The sequence below is a fragment of the Pseudophryne corroboree genome, chromosome 3 (genome assembly GCF_028390025.1).
Source record: "Pseudophryne corroboree isolate aPseCor3 chromosome 3, aPseCor3.hap2, whole genome shotgun sequence".
NCBI classification, from domain to species: domain Eukaryota; kingdom Metazoa; phylum Chordata; class Amphibia; order Anura; family Myobatrachidae; genus Pseudophryne; species Pseudophryne corroboree.
Genome location: NC_086446.1, coordinates 543,933,279 through 543,953,939, shown reverse-complemented (window position 1 = coordinate 543,953,939; position 20,661 = coordinate 543,933,279). Strand labels below are relative to the sequence as shown.

Sequence of the window (20,661 nt, the reverse complement as noted above, 5' to 3'; positions counted from 1 at the left end):
TTACTGGAAGTAGTACAAGTGGGCTTACGACTTCCCCTCTGGGATGACCATCGACTCCCAGCAGCAACAACAGCAGCGCCAGCAGCAGTAGGCGTTACACGCAAGGATGCATCGGAGGAATCCCAGGCAGGAGAGGACTCGTCAGAATTGCCAGTGACATGGCCTGCAGGACTATTGGCATTCCTGGGGAAGGAGGAAATTGACACTGAGGGAGTTGGTGGGGTGGTTTGCGTGAGCTTGGTTACAAGAGGAAGGGATTTACTGGTCAGTGGACTGCTTCCGCTGTCGCCCAAAGTTTTTGAACTTGTCACTGACTTATTATGAATGCGCTGCAGGTGACGTATAAGGGAGGATGTTCCGAGGTGGTTAACGTCCTTACCCCTACTTATTACAGCTTGACAAAGGCAACACACGGCTTGACACCTGTTGTCCGCATTTCTGTTGAAATACTTCCACACCGAAGAGCTGATTTTTTTGGTATTTTCACCAGGCATGTCAGTGGCCATATTCCTCCCACGGACAACAGGTGTCTCCCCGGGTGCCTGACTTAAACAAACCACCTCACCATCAGAATCCTCCTGGTCAATTTCCTCCCCAGCGCCAGCAACACCCATATCCTCCTCATCCTGGTGTACTTCAACACTGACATCTTCAATCTGACTATCAGGAACTGGACTGCGGGTGCTCCTTCCAGCACTTGCAGGGGGCGTGCAAATGGTGGAAGGCGCATGCTCTTCACGTCCAGTGTTGGGAAGGTCAGGCATCGCAACCGACACAATTGGACTCTCCTTGTGGATTTGGGATTTCGAAGAACGCACGGTGCTTTTGCCAGCTTGAGTCTTTTCAGTTTTCTAGCGAGAGGCTGAGTGCTTCCATCCTCATGTGAAGCTGAACCACTAGCCATGAACATAGGCCAGGGCCTCAGCCGTTCCTTGCCACTCCGTGTGGTAAATGGCATATTGGCAAGTTTACGCTTCTCCTCCGACAATTTTATTTTAGGTTTTGGAGTCCTTTTTTTACTGATATTTGGTGTTTTGGATTTGACATGCTCTGTACTATGACATTGGGCATCGGCCTTGGCAGACGACGTTGCTGGCATTTCATCGTCTCGGCCATGACTAGTGGCAGCAGCTTCAGCACGAGGTGGAAGTGGATCTTGATCTTTCCCTAATTTTGGAACCTCAACATTTTTGTTCTCCATATTTTAATAGGCACAACTAAAAGGCACCTCAGGTAAACAATGGAGATGGATGGATACTAGTATACAATTATGGATGGACTGCCGAGTGCCGACACAGAGGTAGCTACAGCCGTGGACTACCGTACTGTACTGTGTCTGCTGCTAATATAGACTGGTTGATAATGAGATGTAGTATGTATAAAGAAGAAAGAAAGAAAAAACCACGGGTAGGTGGTATACAATTATGGATGGACTGCCGAGTGCCGACACAGAGGTAGCTACAGCCGTGGACTACCGTACTGTACTGTGTCTGCTGCTAATATAGACTGGTTGATAATGAGATGTAGTGTGTATAAAGAAGAAAGAAAAAAAAACCACGGGTAGGTGGTATACAATTATGGATGGACTGCCGAGTGCCGACACAGAGGTAGCTACAGCCGTGGACTACCGTACTGTACTGTGTCTGCTGCTAATATAGACTGGATGATAATGAGATGTAGTATGTATAAAGAAGAAAGAAAAAAAAAACCACGGGTAGGTGGTATACAATTATGGATGGACTGCCGAGTGCCGACACAGAGGTAGCTACAGCCGTGGACTACCGTTCTGTACTGTGTCTGCTGCTAATATAGACTGGATGATAATGAGATGTAGTATGTATAAAGAAGAAAGAAAAAAAAAACCACGGGTAGGTGGTATACAATTATGGATGGACTGCCGAGTGCCGACACAGAGGTAGCTACAGCCGTGAACTACCGTACTGTGTCTGCTGCTAATATAGACTGGTTGATAATGAGATGTAGTATGTATAAAGAAGAAAGAAAAAAAAACCACGGGTAGGTGGTATACAATTATGGATGGACTGCCGAGTGCCGACACAGAGGTAGCTACAGCCGTGGACTACCGTACTGTACTGTGTCTGCTGCTAATATAGACTGGTTGATAATGAGATGTAGTATGTATAAAGAAGAAAGAAAAAAAAACCACGGGTAGGTGGTATACAATTATGGATGGACTGCCGAGTGCCGACACAGAGATAGCTACAGCCGTGGACTACCGTACTGTACTGTGTCTGCTGCTAATATAGACTGGATGATAATGAGATGTAGTATGTATAAAGAAGAAAGAAAAAAAAAACCACGGGTAGGTGGTATACAATTATGGATGGACTGCCGAGTGCCGACACAGAGGTAGCTACAGCCGTGGACTACCGTACTGTACTGTGTCTGCTGCTAATATAGACTGGATGATAATGAGATGTAGTATGTATAAAGAAGAAAGAAAAAAAAAACCACGGGTAGGTGGTATACAATTATGGATGGACTGCCGAGTGCCGACACAGAGGTAGCTACAGCCGTGGACTACCGTACTGTACTGTGTCTGCTGCTAATATAGACTGGATGATAATGAGATGTAGTATGTATAAAGAAGAAAGAAAAAAAAAACCACGGGTAGGTGGTATACAATTATGGATGGACTGCCGAGTGCCGACACAGAGGTAGCTACAGCCGTGAACTACCGTACTGTGTCTGCTGCTAGTATAGACTGGATGATAAATAATGATATAAAAAATATATATATCACTACTGCAGCCGGACAGGTATATATTATATAATGACGGACCTGCTGGACACTGTCTGTCAGCAGAATGAGTTTTTTAATTTTTATAGAATAAAAAAACACCACACAAGTCACACGACGAGTGTACTTTTTCAGGCAGACATTCAATCACAATATACTATACTGGTGGTCAGTGTGGTCAGGTCACTGGTCACAGTAGTCAGTGGTCAGTCACACTGGCAGTGGCACTCTGGCAGCAAAAGTGTGCACTGTTTAATATGTACTCCTGGCTCCTGCTATAACCTATAACTGCTCCCCAGTCTCCCCCACAATTAAGCTGTGTGAGCACAGTCAGATATTATACATAGATGATGCAGCACACTGGGCTAAGCACAGATATGGTATGTGAGTGTGACTGAGTCACTGTGTATCGTTTTTTTCAGGCAGAGAACAAGAACAGAACGGATTATTAAATAATAATAAATTATAAAACTGCACTGGTGGTCAGGTCACTGGTCATCAGTCACTAGTATAACTCCTCCTAAGCTCCAGTAAGTAAATGAAGTGTCTCACTCTCACTCTCCTATCTATTTTAATTTCTAAACGGAGAGGACGCCAGCCACGTCCTCTCCCTATCAATCTCAATGCACGTGTGAAAATGGCCGCGACGCGCGGCTCCTTATATAGAATCCGAGTCTCGCGATAGAATCCGAGCATCGCGAGAATCCGACAGCGTGATGATGACGTTCGGGCGCGCTCGGGTTAACCGAGCAAGGCGGGAAGATCCGAGTCGCTCGGACCCGTGTAAAAAAACATGAAGTTCGGGCTGGTTCGGATTCAGAGAAACCGAACCCGCTCATCTCTAGTTTATAGCCCCGAAACGTTAACTGTATGAGAATACAAACCTTCTTTTGATTATCTTTGCCGTCTCTGAGTGCCGTTCCTGCTGGACTGTTATTACTCTTCTTACTGGCACCAGGCAGAGGCGGAACTACCGCCAGTGCAACCAGTGCGTTGCACTGGGGCCCGCCACTGTCCAGGGGCCCAAAGCATGTAATGAGTCAAACTGACTCATTACATGCCGCTGTGTGCTGCGGGCAACCGCTGCCCGCAGCACACAGCCGCCCGGACAGAGAGGAAAGGAGCGCAGCCGTACGGGGGAGAAGGAGGAGGAGGGAGGTGGAGGAGACAGCCGCAGCAGCGCTTTGTTACTGGTTGAGGCGCTGCTGCTGCTGCTGTCCCTCTGCTTCACTATAGGCTGTCTTCCGAGAACAGCCTATAGTGAAGCAGAGGGGCAGCAGCAGCAGCGTCTCCACCAATAACACAGCGCTGCTGCGGCTCCCTCCTCCACCTCTCTCCTCCTCCTTCTCTCCTGCCCGGGAATCGTGACCAGAAGCTGCACCAAGGAGCCTGAGCCAGCGGAGAGGGTAAGTATAATTCTTCTTTCTTTCTTTCTTTCTTTCTTTCTTTCTTTCTTTCTTTCTTTCTTTCTTTCTTTCTTTCGTTCTTTCTTTCTATGTACAAAAAGGGGGACTGCCTGCCGCAATGTGTAAAAATGGGGGACTGCCTGCCGTAAGGTGTAAAAATGGGGAACTGCCTGCCGCAATGTGTAAAAATGGGGGACTGCCTGCCGCAATGTGTAAAAAGGGGGAATCTGCTTGCCGCATTGTGTAAAAAGGGGGAATCTGCTTGCCGGAATGTGTAAAGAGGGGGAATCTGCCTGCCGCAATGTGTAAAAAGGGGGAATCTGCTTGCCGCAATGTGTAAAAAGGGGGAATCTGCTTGCCGCAATGTGTAAAAAGGGGGAATCTGCCTGCCGCAATGTGTAAAAAGGGGGAATCTGCCTGCCGCAATGTGTAAAAAGGGGGAATCTGCCTGACGTAATGTGTAAAAAGGGGGGATCTGCCTGACGCAATGTGTAAAAAGGGGGAATCTGCCTGACGCAATGTGTAAAAAGGGGGAATCTGCCTGACGCAATGTGTAAAAAGGGGGAATCTGCCTGACGTAATGTGTAAAAAGAGGGAATCTGCCTGACGTAATGTGTAAAAAGGGTGAATCTGCCTGAGACAATGTGTAAAAAGGGGGAATCTGCCTGACGCAACGTGTAAAAAGGATAAATCTGTCTGCCGTGATGTGTAACAAGGGCACACTGTCTGCCGTAATGTGTAAAAAGGGGACGCTGTCTGCCGTTATGTGTAAAAAGGGCACGCTGTCTGCCGTTATGTGTAAAAAGTGTACGCTGTCTGCCGCTATGTTTAACAAGGGCACGCTGTCTGCCGTTATGTGTAAAAAGTGTACGCTGTCTGCCGCTATGTGTAACAAGGGCACGCTGTCTGCCGTTATGTGTAAAAAGGGGACGTTGTCTGCCGTTATGTGGAAAAAGTGTACGCTGTCTGCCGCTATGTGTAACAAGGGCACGCTGTCTGCCGTTATGTGTAAAAAGGGCACGCTGTCTGCCGTTATGTGTAAAAAGGGGGACGCTGTCTGCCGTAATGTGTAAAAAGGGGACACTGTCTGTTGTAATGTGTAAAAAGAGGAATCTGTCTGCCGTAAGGTGTAAAAGGGTCTCTACCTGGTGTAGTCGTGCTACTGTGGGGCGTAATTTGAATAATGGAGACTACTGTGCACCGTTTTATGAATTGGTATTATTTTGTGGCCTCACCCCTTCCCCACGAAGCCACGCCACTATGTATTTTTGCGCGCGCCTACGGCGCGCACTGCCCCTGTTTTGCATGTAGGGGTGGGGCTCCGATGCCGTTTCTTGCACACAGTGCTAAAATGTCTAGTTACGGCACTGTTGCTAGGTATCCATTTCTCTGGCCCTGAGCAGGTCCCCCTCACCAGGTCCTCTCCAGGGGTGAGGGGGTGGACTTGGATGGGATGGGGGGCCCAAAGCATTTTGTCGCACCTGGGCCCATCGCTCGCTAGTTCCGCCACTGGCACCAGGGCAAGTTGGTATGAGTTTGTGAGTGCCGGCTGATATTGGATTCGTATATATACAGGTTAAGTATCCCATATCCAAATATTCCGAAATACGTAATATTCTGAAATACGGAATTTTTTGAGCGAGAGTGAGATAGTGAAACCTTTGTTTTCTGATGGCTCAATGTACACAAACTTTGTTTAATACACAAAGTTATTAAAAATATTGTATTAAATGACCTTCAGGCTGTGTGTATAAGGTGTAAATGAAACATAAATGAATTGTGTGAATATACACACACTTTGTTTAATGCACAAAGTTAATACAAATATTGGCTAAAATTACCTTCAGGCTGTGTGCATAAGGTGTATATGAAACATAAATGCATTCTGTGCTCAGACTTAGGTCCCATCGCCATGATATCTCATTATGGTATGCAATTATTCCAAAATACGGAAAAATCCAATATCCAAAATACTACTGGTCCCAAGCATTTTGGATAAGGGATACTCAACCTGTGTATATATATATATATATATATATATATACATACAGTCTAGCGGCACTCCTCCCGATGCGTGTATAGCAACGTGTAAACGCTGGTGCCCTCCGTAGGAACCTGGCAATTCCCCAAATTCAGCAAACAATTCGGCGGCACTCACGGCAAAGAACGACAAGAATCAGCTCTGTGGCTAACGTTTCAATGTTATTCACTCAACATTTTCGTCAGGGCATGCCCTGACGAAAATGTTGAGTGAATAACATTGAAACGTTGGCCACAGAGCTGATTCTTGTCGTTCTTTGCCGTGAGTGCCGCCGAATTGTTTGCTATATATATATATATATATATAGTGCTGTGCAAAAGTTTTAGGCAGGTGTGGAAAGAATGCTGCAAAGTAAGAATGCTCTCAGAAATAAAGTTAGTTTATTTTTATCAACTAAGAAAAAATGTACAGTTAATGAATGGAAGAGAATTCTAAATCGAATCAATACTTGGTGTGACCACACTTTGCCTTCAAAGCAGCATCAATTCTTCTAGGTACACTTGCACACAGTTTGAGTAACTTGGCAGAGAGTTTGTTGCAAACATCTTGGAGAACTAACCGCATATCTTCTGTGGATTTTGGCTTGCTCAATGATGAGCAAGCCAACTCGATGATGTTCTGGGATCTGTGGGGGCCATATCATCACTGCCAGTACTCCTTGTTCTTCTTTATGCTGATGATAGATCTTAATGCCAATAGCTGTATGCAGTGCCAGATTAAGGTCCACATGGGCCTGGAGCTGAAATTTATGAAGGGCCTATTGTGTGCTGCCGCAGGGGGTGTGACCAGCACAGCAAGGGTGTGACTAGTGTTGTGGGGGGTGTAACCAGTGTTGTGGAGGTGTGGTCTGCACAGCGGGTGTGGCCTGTACATATGGTGGGACTAGCGCCTACCTTCAAAAATCTCCATTGCCCCCGCTTACATTAACAGTGCAATGTGAGAGTCTATGAATGAACAAACCCCTTGTTAATGTGACTGTAATACAGATGTAGCCACACTCATCGTGGCTACATCTGCGCCGAACGAGCACACTCTGCGCAGCTACAGTAGCTCGGAACTTGACAGTACAAGGTCCTTCCAATGTGGGCATACTCTGTTTGCTCACCTGCCCCCTTCTCTGCGGCTCTTTGTGTGGCAGGGACCCCTCCTGACTATTATTTATTTATTACCAGTTACTTATATAGCGCACGCATATTCCACAGAGCTTTACAGAGAGGATATTTGGCCATTCACATCAGTCCCTGCCCCAGTGGAGCTTACAATCTACATTTCCTATCACATGTACACACACACACATTCACACTAGGGTTACTTTTTGTTGGGAAACAATTAACCTACCAGTATATTTTTGGATTGTGGGAGGAAACCAGAGTACCCAGAGGAAACCCACGCAAGTACGGGGAGAACGTACAAACTCCACACAGTTAAGACCATGGTGAGAATCGAACCAATGACCTCAGCGGTGAAACATCAGCGGGGGTATGCATGGCAATACTAGAAACAAAGATCTTGAAACAAAGTAACTACCTACAGAAACAAAATAACAACATATAGAAACAAAATAGCAACATAGTGGTGTGCAGTCCTACAAAGGAAGATAATGTAAACTCCGACACCTTGCTAGCACTTGCCCCGATGCTGGCATACCCTTGGTCGGGATCCCGCAGTATACTGACGGCTAGGTTTACATACTGATCCCCACAGCACACGGCATATCAGTAATAGAACAAACAGCACGGTGGCTGATAAAACACATAACAATACACAAAACTGCAGAATGTGAAATACAAAAGGACCAAAAAATTATGAAAAAAGAAAAAGTAACAAATAAAAAAATTCAAAAGAAATAAATAAAATAAAAATAAAATACACATACAAAATAAACATAATCCACAAAATGACACATGTGATAAGTAAGCACATACAGCAGTGCCATGTCATATACCCAAACCCCGGTGTAATGTCACACAATGACCCAGACCTCAAAGTGGGCTAACAGGGGCTCCAAAGGTGGACACTTCCAAAACCCAGAGCACACACCGATGCAGTAACTAGCGGGTACAAAGGGGCAAAACCTAGTAAAGGGCCAAATATATAAGGAGCTAAATAAATTAAATGGCCTGGTAAGGGTCTAAATCTACACATAGAGATAGTGGACATGTCCACGTTGCGGTGCCATAAATCGCATAAACATTTCACACACACACACGAGAAGTGCATGATGTCTGGCACTAATCCGATAAGATCATAGCTTGTTCAGGTGCCATTTGCAGTCAGAAGAACCACATACAGTATACAGTAATAAGGTCCATTGAAAGTTGACCGCACTCAAGCCTATGTCTGCATTATTTTATTGGGTGATTAGGAGTGCCACCAGCATTACTATATACACACCACTCCACGATCTGCCGGCACTCAATGTACAAAGCCCCATATGCTCAGGTGCCCATCCAGAAAGATAGTATCCAATGACAAAAAAAGTGGCAAACTGTCGACAAACTTTCAATACACACGTCTTCTTGCTACATAAACAGACTCTGAGTGCCACCTTTTTTGTCATTATATATATATGTGTGTGAAAAGGAGGAAGCTGAGCAGCGCCAATTAGCGATAACAATTTGTACTAGTATATGGACCAGAATAACTATAAATACTCCTAAAAAGTACACTCCCTTCAATATATTTAGGGCGTCAGCTCATGTCTTAAGTAAAAAATACTGGTAAGGTGTTTTACAAGTAATCTCAGAAATGGTGGATAAGATACTTTAGAGCGACCAATGGTGTCAATAAATATTATAATAGGAGGGTAAAGGTTAAAAAAATTTTTTTTTAATCACAATAACATTCGCACCAATAAAAGATATAAAGAAAAACCACAATAAAAAATATGTATAAAAAATTACACGATCAGAGATAAAAAAGTCAATACAAAAATATCACCAACATATATAAAAATATGTTAAAAAGATGTATATATATGGTAAAAGCTATGAGGACTCAATTTAGAAAAAATATATATTATCAATTAATAAGATCAACTATAGGTAAAATATCAATATCTTAACTTAAGAGAAGGTAGGTGTCCCCAACGCGTTTCGTCCTATCTGGACTTCCTCAGGGGGTAATGAGCAAGTGGGACAGCACAGGTATATATACACATATTAATGAGGAAGTGATCTCTACATCACTTCCTGTCAATTAGGAGCACCAAGAATTAGCATATTGGAACACTTTATAAAAAACAAGCTCAGACATGTTCAATCCACTACTTGGATCGGACTAAGCAAAACCGCTATTATATGTGTCTAGTTTGAGCTCAGGGAAGCCTTAAAAAGCTCCCTGAGCGTAGTTTACCCGGACTTCCTGTCCGGACAGTGGGTGACATCACGTCCGCCCCACTTCCGGCGTCGTGATTCCTGTACTGCGCATGCGCCGGGTACGGACATCCCGGACCCACGGCGCATGCGCCCGCGAGCAGTGTCCGGATCCTGATACATTCAGTTGCCGTGTTTACGTCCATTGCGCATGCGCCGGGTACGGACGTCCCGAACGCACAGTGCATGCGCCCGCGATCTGTATATAATGTTTAGTACATGTCCAGCATAAGAAAGGGGGGTACTTGAGTGTCTGCAACACCTCCGGGAAGAATTCCACTATTAAGGGGAAGTTCTGTGTATGGTTATGTTCGTTCTTTGATCACATCCGATGATATCAAGGGTTGGCATCCATTTTCTTGGAGCATGCTGCTTGCAGACACTTATTGCATACAGTCCCAGCGGCCATTTTGGGTGGGATTTTTCTCAATGGGAAACACATACAAAAGGAAAAATGAAGATAGGAGCAGGGTCATACAGAGGTTTTAGATATATAAAAAAAAATTGCCTTATATCATAATTTCATAGAGGATATTTTCTCAAAAAAGATGGTGTCTATTATACAAATAGGCTTAGACCCATGTAAATAAGATGCACATTGAGACTGGATACGTATAAATGTACGGTGTAAAAACATAAGATATATATTAAAACCATTTTTTCACAATCATTTTTTGCAAGGACAAAAGAGAAGGCCGACATAAAATAGGAAAATATAAGGGGGGGGGGAGTATGTGGACTTGTTTTTAAGAAAGCATGTGGTAAACCTGCTGGCATACCTCAAAGACACCACATCGGTTCTTAACCTGATGAAATCGTTCGAGTGGAAAGAAACTTATAGATGGATCACAATTGATGTACAGTCGCTCTATACATGCATAGAACATGAGAAAGGGGTTGAGGCTTGCAATGGATTTCTAAGCCAAGATGCAGACATCACAGAGGAACACAGACAATTTTTATGCGAACTAATGTATTTTATTTTAAAACGCAACTATTTTAAATTTTTAGATGCATACTTCTTGCAAATCTGTGGCACAGCCATGGGCACGATTTTTGCGCCCAGTTTCGCAAATCTTTTTATGGGACATTGGGAGAAGGAGCACATTTTTAATGACCACCCATTTCAACAAAATATCGCTTTTTATAAACGTTACATAGACGATATCTTAATTGTATGGGATGGTGACGAGACGAGTTTTAACGAATTTTTTACGTATTTATCTAACAACTCGATGAATCTCCATTTTACCGCCAATGAAAACATTACAGAGATTGAGTTCCTGGATCTGGTACTGTCGCATGAGGGCAATGAAGTGATCTCCAAGAATTTCATCAAAAAAGTAGACATGAACAGCTACGTCCACTTTAAAAGTAATCACAGTCAACAATGGAAGAACAATATCCCTTTTTCACAGTTTACCAGAATTGCCCGCAACTGCAAAAACCCTGAGGACCGTGATCAACAATTACAAGTGTACACTGAACGATTCAAGGAAAAAGGCTATCCCAATCATCTCTTGGGAGAAGCAAATGTTAAAGCTAAAAACCTGGAGAGGCAACAACTTTTGAGGTACAAAACGAAGGCAAAGGGGGAGGATGTAGTAAGATTCATCACTACCTACAGTAGACATGGTAACCTCATCAAGAAAACCCTTAAGAAACATTGGAACATCCTCCTAATGGATCCTGTTCTAAAGGAGTATCTCCCCAAAGATCCGTTGGTGGTATTCAGGAAATCACAGACTCTCAAAGACTTGGTGGCACCAAGCATGCTGAGGAAGAAAGAAATCAAATCAGTTATGCCCAAGTGTGTCGGGTGCTACAAGTGTGGTCGCTGCAATATGTGTCGTTATCTGCACCCCAACAGAAAGACGTTCAGGAATACAGATGGGTCCAGTGAGTACAAGATCAAGGGGTTCATTAACTGCAACACGATCTCAGTGATTTACATGCTGGAATGCTCATGTGGAATGAAGTATATAGGAAAAACCAAGAGACCCCTGAAGATTCGGATTCAGGAGCACGTAAGGAATATCAAAAATAAGGTACTATCCCATGCGGTCTCTAAACATTTCCACATGTGCCATAATTCAGACCCTGAGGAACTGACCTTCAAAGGCATCGAACTTGTCTCATTGGGCGAGAGAGGAGGAGACCTTGGCAATCTCCTATCCAAGAGGGAGATGTTTTGGATTTTTGAGGGCTATGAAATAGCCCCGTTTTTATGACGTAAGCACATTGCACTTTTTAACCATCTCACCAGGGTGACCTACCTCATTCTGCCTCGCCGTCGCACCTTGCAGACCCATATATTATACCACTATTACAGCCATACCACACTGGAAATGCCCAATTCCGCCCAAACTTGGAAGCCAAGCAGTGTTTGGGCCCGGCCAGTACATAGATGGGGAACCATCATGGAAGACCGGGTGCTGTAGGCTGGAATATGGGATGTGAGAGTGTTACTATGACTTCCCCGAGAGGGGTTTCTGGTGTCTTGGGTGATATACAAATGAGCTTAGAACACATGCAGTCTCTTGTACTACCATAAGGAAACTCAGTTCCTGGCATTTTTTATAAAACTCTGTACTATCTTATTGCCACCATTCTCCTCCTGCGCCCCCCCCCCCCCCCCCCTACCTTATATTTTCCTATTTTATGTCGGCCTTCTCTTTTGTCCTTGCAAAAAATTATTGTGAAAAAATGGTTTTAATATATATCTTATGTTTTTACACCGTACATTTATACGTATCCAGTCTCAATGTGCATCTTATTTACATGGGTCTAAGCCTATTTGTATAATAGACACCATCTTTTTTGAGAAAATATCCTCTATGAAATTATGATATAAGGCAATTTTTTTTTAATATATCTAAAACCTCTGTATGACCCTGCTCCTATCTTCATTTTTCCTTTTGTATGTGTTTCCCATTGAGAAAAATCCCACCCAAGATGGCCGCTGGGACTGTATGCAATAAGTGTCTGCAAGCAGCATGCTCCAAGAAAATGGATGCCAACCCTTGATATCATCGGATGTGATCAAAGAACAAACATAACCATACACAGAACTTCCCCTTAATAGTGGAATTCTTCCCGGAGGTGTTGCAGACACTCAAGTACCCCCCTTTCTTATGCTGGACATGTACTAAACATTATATACAGATAGCGGGCGCATGCACTGTGCGTTCGGGACGTCCATACCCGGCGCATGTGCAATGGACGTAAACACGCCAACTGAATGTATCAGGATCCGGACACTGCTCGCGGGCGCATGCGCCGTGGGTCCGGGATGTCCGTACCCGGCGCATGCGCAGTACAGGAATCACGACGCCGGAAGTGGGGCGGACGTGATGTCACCCACTGTCCGGACAGGAAGTCCGGGTAAACTACGCTCAGGGAGCTTTTTAAGGCTTCCCTGAGCTCAAACTAGACACATATAATAGCGGTTTTGCTTAGTCCGATCCAAGTAGTGGATTGAACATGTCTGAGCTTGTTTTTTATAAAGTGTTCCAATATGCTAATTCTTGGTGCTCCTAATTGACAGGAAGTGATGTAGAGATCACTTCCTCATTAATATGTGTATATATACCTGTGCTGTCCCACTTGCTCATTACCCCCTGAGGAAGTCCAGATAGGACGAAACGCGTTGGGAATACCTACCTTCTCTTAAGTTAAGATATTGATTTTTTACCTATAGTTTATCTTATTAATCGATAATATATATTTTTTCTAAATTGAGTCCTCATAGCTTTTACCATATATATACATCTTTTTAACATATTTTTATATATGTTGGTGATATTTTTGTATTGACTTTTTTATCTCTGATCGTGTAATTTTTTATACATATTTTTTATTGTGGTTTTTCTTTATATCTTTTATTGGTGCGAATGTTATTGTGATTAAAAAAATTTTTTTTAACCTTTACCCTCCTATTATAATATTTATTGACACCATTGGTCGCTCTAAAGTATCTTATCCACCATTTCTGATATATATATATATATATGTGTGTGTATATATATATATATATATATATATATATATATAATTATTAATTTATTTATTTTTCCAATGGGTCTGACTCTCACCTAATGCATAATGGATCGGATGCCTTCTCAAACATATACATACTTACATACAAGTGTTCATGGGGTGCGCCACTCCAGATACAAACAGTTTCAGACTAATGATAGTGCGGATAATAAAGCACTGAAACGTAGCTGTACCTGTATGTTGGTCTAAGGATTGATTTTTGCAAGTATCTGGAGTAGGATCCGGTCAGCATACTGCTGTTTGGGATGCCGGCAGTTGGAATACCAATGCTGGAATCCCAACGCTGGCCAGTAGACTGACGCCGGGATACCAACATCCATCACAATGCAGGTGCCGGAATTCCGACTGATGGCATCCCGATCGTAGGTATGGTGGGGAGGGCTAGGGTTAGGCTACGGGGGAAAGGGGGGGGGGGGGAGTTAGGTGTAGACACAACAGGAAGGGCTAGGTTGGGGGGAGGCTAGGGTTAGGGTGTGGGGAGGGAGGTTTATGGTTAGGCTGCGGGTACGGGTAGGGAGGGTTAGAAAGGTAGAAGGGGAGGGATAGAATACTTACCTAGCAGGTGTTGAGATTCTGCACAATGGGATGCCGCTGTTGGTATTCTCTGAGCGCCGGCACCCCGAGTGGCAGGATCCCGATGCCAGACACATTTATCTACATGTGAGACGGGACAGCGACAGCTGAGGAGGGGCCATCTGGCCACTAGTATGGGAGTGTGGAAGGGGGATGGGTGAGGGGTTTGTGACTGACCTATTATGGGGGAGGGGGAGGGAAGAAGTTGGGATCAATGTGCGGGATCGACCTGGGATGGATTGGGACGGAGACACGATAGGAGGAAGGAGGGGATTTGAGCCATGAAAGAGAAGGTAAAGGGCTGGGGTAATTAGCAGAGTGGGGGTGGAGCCAAGCAAGGGCAGGCAGAGACTGAGCTGAATGGTCTTAAACTAGTATATACATACAAATATAGAGATATATACAGCATCACATGTCACCAAATATCATTGCTAAAATATTCATTGTGGCAGTGCATACCTTTGTACAAAGCACTGCAGGACGTGGTCACCGTCATCCCTTCCCCGATCAGCAGCATCAGCCACATACCACAGCTCGGTCACGACTGCCAAGCCTGCCTTCACTTAGGAGCTGAGCTTGGCTACTGCAGGCAGGTGTAGTACAGCGCGGCACTTGTAAGTCACACAGCGGGATGTGCGGTGCGCTGTGACATCACGGAGCAGCCGCACGGGAGAGGTCCAGGGCAGAAAGTGAAAGCGCAGGGAGACCTTGTGAAGGCTCATGCTGCGCTGCTATTAGCACATTTATTATGCCCGGTTTCTCAGCCCACTGGCAGGAACAGGGGGAAGCGTCTGCTGTGTGAGTCGGTGCAACCTTTGGTTTGCTGTAAACATCAGCCGTTTAGTAAATGCTGTGGGCCTATTTTAATGGAGGGCCTGGAGCTGCAGCTCCATCCGCCCCATTATTAATCCGGCTCTGGCTGTATGTTTGTAGTCGTTGTCCTGCTGCAGAATACATTTGGAGCTAATCAGATGCCTCCCTGTTGGTATTGCATGATAGATAAGTACCTGTCTGTATTTCTCAGCATTGAAGCACAAACAAACGGGCGACATTGAGGACCATAGACCATACCTCCCAAAAGCCGTGCGCGACCCAGAAAGGGGCGTGGTTTGCCGTGAAAGGGGCGTGGTATCTGTCGTGTGGGCGTGGCCGAGCGACACGGACCCGTTTTCTGCATTTTTGGGGCGTGCCCAGCACTCCCGAGCAGCTGGGCAGCCTCCTGCTCCGCTCCCAGTGATCACCGGCTGCTTTGCAGAGCAAAGCAGCGGGTGATCAAAACCTCCCCCAACTGCCCCCCGCCCACGGGACACTGCGACCCGCGGGAGGGACAGCGGGACAGTATCCGAATAGCGGGACTGTCCCGTTGAAATCGGGACAGTTGGGAGGTATGCCATAGATATAGTGGTCAGCCAAGGAAATTTAGTGCATCAGATGAAAGGCACATCATGCTTACTTTCCTTCAAAATTTCAAGATGTTCATTAGTGCCATCAGCTCAGAATTGGCAGAAACGGGAGGCATTTGATATGCCAGTATCCCGGCACTCACCATACCGATGCCGGAATCCCGACAGCCAGCATACCGACAACTATTCTCCCTCTTGGGGTGTCCACGATACCCCTGGAGGGAGAATAAATAGCCGTGCCCAGAGAGTGGCGACCGCAGCGAGCCCGCAAGGAGCTCTTTTGCGCTCACCCCGCTGCCTGCATGCCGGAGGCCGGGATGCTGGCGCCGGGATGCTGGGCGCCGTGGTCCCAAGCGCCGGCATAACATACTACACCCGGCAGAAACCAGTGGGACCCAGGTACACCTATCTACTGTTTAGAGAAGTCTGTCCTGAAGTGGTCTTTATGGAAGAATTAAGGCCAAAAAGCCATACCATCAACGTGGCAACAAGGCCAGGCGACTCAACTATGCACAAAAACATAGGAACTCGGGTGCAGAAATATCCCATCTTAAATAGAACTCCCATCTTATGCTGCATTAGATCGCAAATGCCGGATCCTACCCGGTAAGAGAAACGTGTCCTTACCGGGTGGGATCCGGCATTTGCGCTCTGTGGCTGGCTTTCCGACCCGGCAATATACCGGGTCGGTTGCCATAGCAACGGAGGGCGCAGCAGCAGCAGGGGCGGGGGTGGAGGCGGCGCCGGGAGATGAGCTCATCTCCTGCGCCGCCTCTGCCTATGCTGTGAATGGTAACCGTGTCGCATCGACACGGCTCCCATTCACACCGCACCTGACCCGGTAATCAACCCGGGTAAAACCCTTCTTTTTTACCGGGTTGAATTACCGGGTCAGGCGACCCGCTAAATCGGCAACGGACCTTTCACATTGCACACTGACCCGTTTCGACACGGCAATATGCCGTGTCGATACCGGGTTATTTGTGCGATGTGAAAGGGGTAAATTTCACATAAATTTACCCCACAGTCAATGGCCCTCATTCTGACCTGATCGCTCGCAGGCTACTTTTAGCACTGCTGCGATCATGTAGTCACCGCCTACAGGGGAGGGGGGATTCGCTGTGCAGGGCTGCGAACCGCTGTGCAGAGAGCTGCACAAACAAAAGTTTGTGCAGTTTCTGCACAGCTCAGGACTTACTCACCCGCTGCGATGAACTTGTCTGGAGCTGACGTCAGGAACCCTCCCTGGAAACGGCTGGACACGCCTGCGTTCGCCTGGACACACCTTCAAAACGGTGAGTTGACACCCCCGGCCGGCCTCTTCCTGTCAATCTTCAAGCGTGCGCCGCTGCAAACGCTTTCTTCGTACAATTCGTCACTGCCGTCGCCGGGCAGCGATGTGCCTGCACATTGCGGCCCGCATGCATGCACAGGACATACCCGATCGCACGGCTGCAAAAAACTGCCCCCCAATGTCATTAAGCACTATCCTCAGCATAAAGAAGCACAAGGAGTCATGGAAGGGATAATAGAGCCACCACAGAGCCCTGATCTGTGGTTAGTTCTTCAAGATGTTTTGAACAACATCCCTGCCTATTTCCTTCAAAAACTGTGCGCAAGTGTAGCTCTAGAAGAATTGATGCAGTTTTGAGGGCGAAGTGTGGTCACACCAAATATTGATTTGATTTAGATTTGATATAGATTTTTCTTCTGTTCACTCACTTAGCACTTTGTTAATTGAGAAAAATACATAATTAGCACTTCTATTCTTGAAAGCATTCTTACTTTGGAGCTTTTTATTACACTTGCTAGGGCTGCCACCAGAAATTGTGGAGCCTGGGACTGATATAATAGGCAGCCCCACCCCCCAACAAAATTAAAATAAATAAAATAAAGAATAAAAAAAAAATATATATATATATATACTGCATCCGGAAAGTATTCACATCGCTTCACTTTTTCCATATTTTGTTGTGTTACAGCCTTAATCCAAAATGGAATAAATTCAAATTTTCCCTCAAAATTCTACACACAATACACCATATTGACGATGTGAAAAAAAGTTTTTTTTAAGATTTTTGCAAATTTATTAAAAGTAAAAAACTAAGAAATCACATGTACATAAGTATTCACAGCCTTTCCTCAACACTTTGTTGATGCACCTTTGGCAGCAATTACAGCCTCAAGTCTTTTTGAATATGATGCCACAAGCTTGGCACACCTATCTGGGGAGTTTCGCCCATTCCTCTTTGCAGCACCTCTCAAGCTCCATCAAGTTGGATGGGAAGCGTCGGTGCACAGCCATTTTCAGTTCTCTCCAGAGATGTTCAATCGGATTCAAGTCTGGGCTCTGGCTGGGCCACTCAAGGACATTCATAGAGTTGTCCTGAAGCCACTCCATTGATATCTGGGCTGTGTGCTTATGGTCGTTGTCCTGCGGAAAGATGAGCCGTCGCCCTAGTCTTAGATCAAGAGCGCTCTGAAGCAGGTTTTCATCCAGGATGTCTCTACATTGCTGAATTCATCTTTCCCTCTATCCTGACTAGTCTCCCAGTTCCTGCAGCTGAAAAACATCCCCACAGCATGATGCTGCCACCACCATGCTTCACTGTAGGGATGGTATTAGCCTGGTGATGACTGGTGCCCGTTTTCCTCCAAACATGACGCCTGGCATTCATGCCAAAGAGTTAAATCTTTGGGGGTAATTCAGAGTTGATCGCAGCAGCAAATTTGTTAGCAGTTGGGCAAAACTATGGCCCTCATTCCGAGTTGTTCGCTCGCAAGGCGAATGTAGCAGAGTTACACACGCTAAGCCGCCGCCTACTGGGAGTGAATCTAAACATCTTAAATGTGCGACCGATGTATTCGCAATATTGCGATCAAAACCGAGTTAGCAGTTTCTGAGTAACTCCAGACTTACTCTGCCTGTGCGATCAATTCAGTGCTTTTCGGTCCCGGCTGACGTCATAAACACACCCAGCGTTCGCCCAAGCACTCCCACCGTTTCTCCAGACACGCCTGCGTTTTTTCCGGAAACGGTAGCGTTTCCTGCCACACGCCCCTAAAACGCCGTACATCCGCCCAGTAACACCCATTTCCTGTCAATCACAATGCGTTCTCCGGAGCGACGAAAAAGCCGTGAGTAAAATTACTTTCTTCTTAGTAAAGTTACTTGACGCATGCGCAGTGCGAACATTACGCATGCGCACTAAGAGAATTCTCACTGCGATGCGATGAAAAATACCGAGCGAACAACTCGGAATGAGGGCCCATGTGCACTATAGGTGTGGCAGATATAACATTTACAGAGAGAGTTAAATTTGGGTGGGTTATATTGTTTCTGTGCAGGGTAAATACTGGCTGCTTTATTTTTACACTGCAATTTAGATTTCAGTTTGAACACACCACACCCAAATCTAACTCTCTCTGCACATGTTATATCTGCCCACCCCACCCTGCAGTGCACATGGTTTTGCCCAACTGCTAACAAATTTGCAGCAGCGATCAGGTCTGAATTAGGCCCTTTGTCTCATCAGACCAGATAATTTTGTTTCTCATGTTCTGAGAGTCCTTCAGGTGCATTTTGGCAAACTCCAGACAGGCTGCCATGTGCTTTTTACTAAGTAGTAGCTTCCGCCTGGCCACTCTACCGTGCAGGCCTGATTGGTGGATTGCTGCAGAGATGGTTGTCCCTTTGAAAGGTTCTCCTCTCTCCACAGAGGAATGCTGTAGATCTGACAGAGTGACCATAGGGTTCTTGGTCACCTCCCTGACTAGGGCCCTTCTCCCCCAATTGCTCAGTTTAGACACTTGACCAGCTCTAGGAAGAGTCCTGGTGCTTCCGAACTTCTTCCATTTACGGATGATGGAGGCCACTGTGCTCATTGGGACCTTCAAAACAGCAGATATTTTTATATAACCTTCCCCAGATTTGAGCCTCAAGACAATCCTGTCTCGGAGGTCTACAGACAATTCCTTTGACTTCATGCTTGGTTTGTGCTCAGACATGCACTGTCAAGTGTGGGACCTTATATAGACAGGTGTGTGACTTTCCAAATCATGTCCAATCAACTGAATTTACCACAGGTGGACTCCAATTAAGCTGTTGGAACATCTCAAGGATGATCAGTGGTAACAAGATGCACCTGAGCTCAATTTTGAGCTTCATAGCAAAGGCTGTGAATACTTATGTACATGTGATTTTTTTTATTTTTAATAAATTTGCAAAAATCTCAAAAAACTGTTTTCACGTTGTCATTATGGGGTATTGCGTGTAGAATTTGGAGGGAAATAAATAATTTATTCCATTTTGGAGAAAAGTGAAGCGCTGTGAATACTTTCCGGATACACTGTATGTGTGTGTGTGTGTGTATATATATATATATATATATATATATATATATATACACACAGGTTGAGTATCCATTATCCAAAATTCAAAATCATGAATTTTTGGGTTCCCTACTGAGATAATGACACTCATAGATATATATTATATGCCTATATATATATGTCATTATCTCAGTAGGGGACCCAAAAATTTGGGATTTTGAATTTTGGATAAGGAATACTCAACCTGTATGTGTTAAATTCCTGTGCGCAGATCCCTGACACCATATTTTCCCCCTGTCTTCATATTATGCCCCCACAGTAAAAATTCCCTATACCAGAGGGTATGCGGACCGCATAACCGATAGATGGGATCCTGGCTGTCACAATACCGACACCGGGTTCCCGTCAGGGGCACCATACCGCCACCAGAATACCAGCGAGGTAGGTGATTCCCCTTCTGTGAGTGTCCACGAACCCTTAGAGGGAGAATAGAACCTGTGGTGAGCAAAGCTCGCCACCGAGCCCGCTTGCCCCCCCCCCCCCCCTTGCCGGCATTCTAATGACCGGGATCCCGGCGTCGGTATAATGACCGCCGGGATCACATACTGATCCCTACCACAGTACATGCTCGTTGTCAGGGGTTCTGCACGTTGCCAGGGGATTCCTCCTACCCGGCTGTGGACAGCACTGTTCATGGCTTGCTTCTCTTCAA

At 45.4% G+C, this 20,661-nt stretch overlaps 1 pseudogene; it reads left to right on the top strand.

Moving 5' to 3' along the window:
• The first annotated feature begins 11,906 nt into the window (after window positions 1–11,906).
• Window positions 11,907–12,026, top strand: LOC134898071 (5S ribosomal RNA; annotated as a pseudogene).
• Window positions 12,027–20,661: the final 8,635 nt, after the last annotated feature.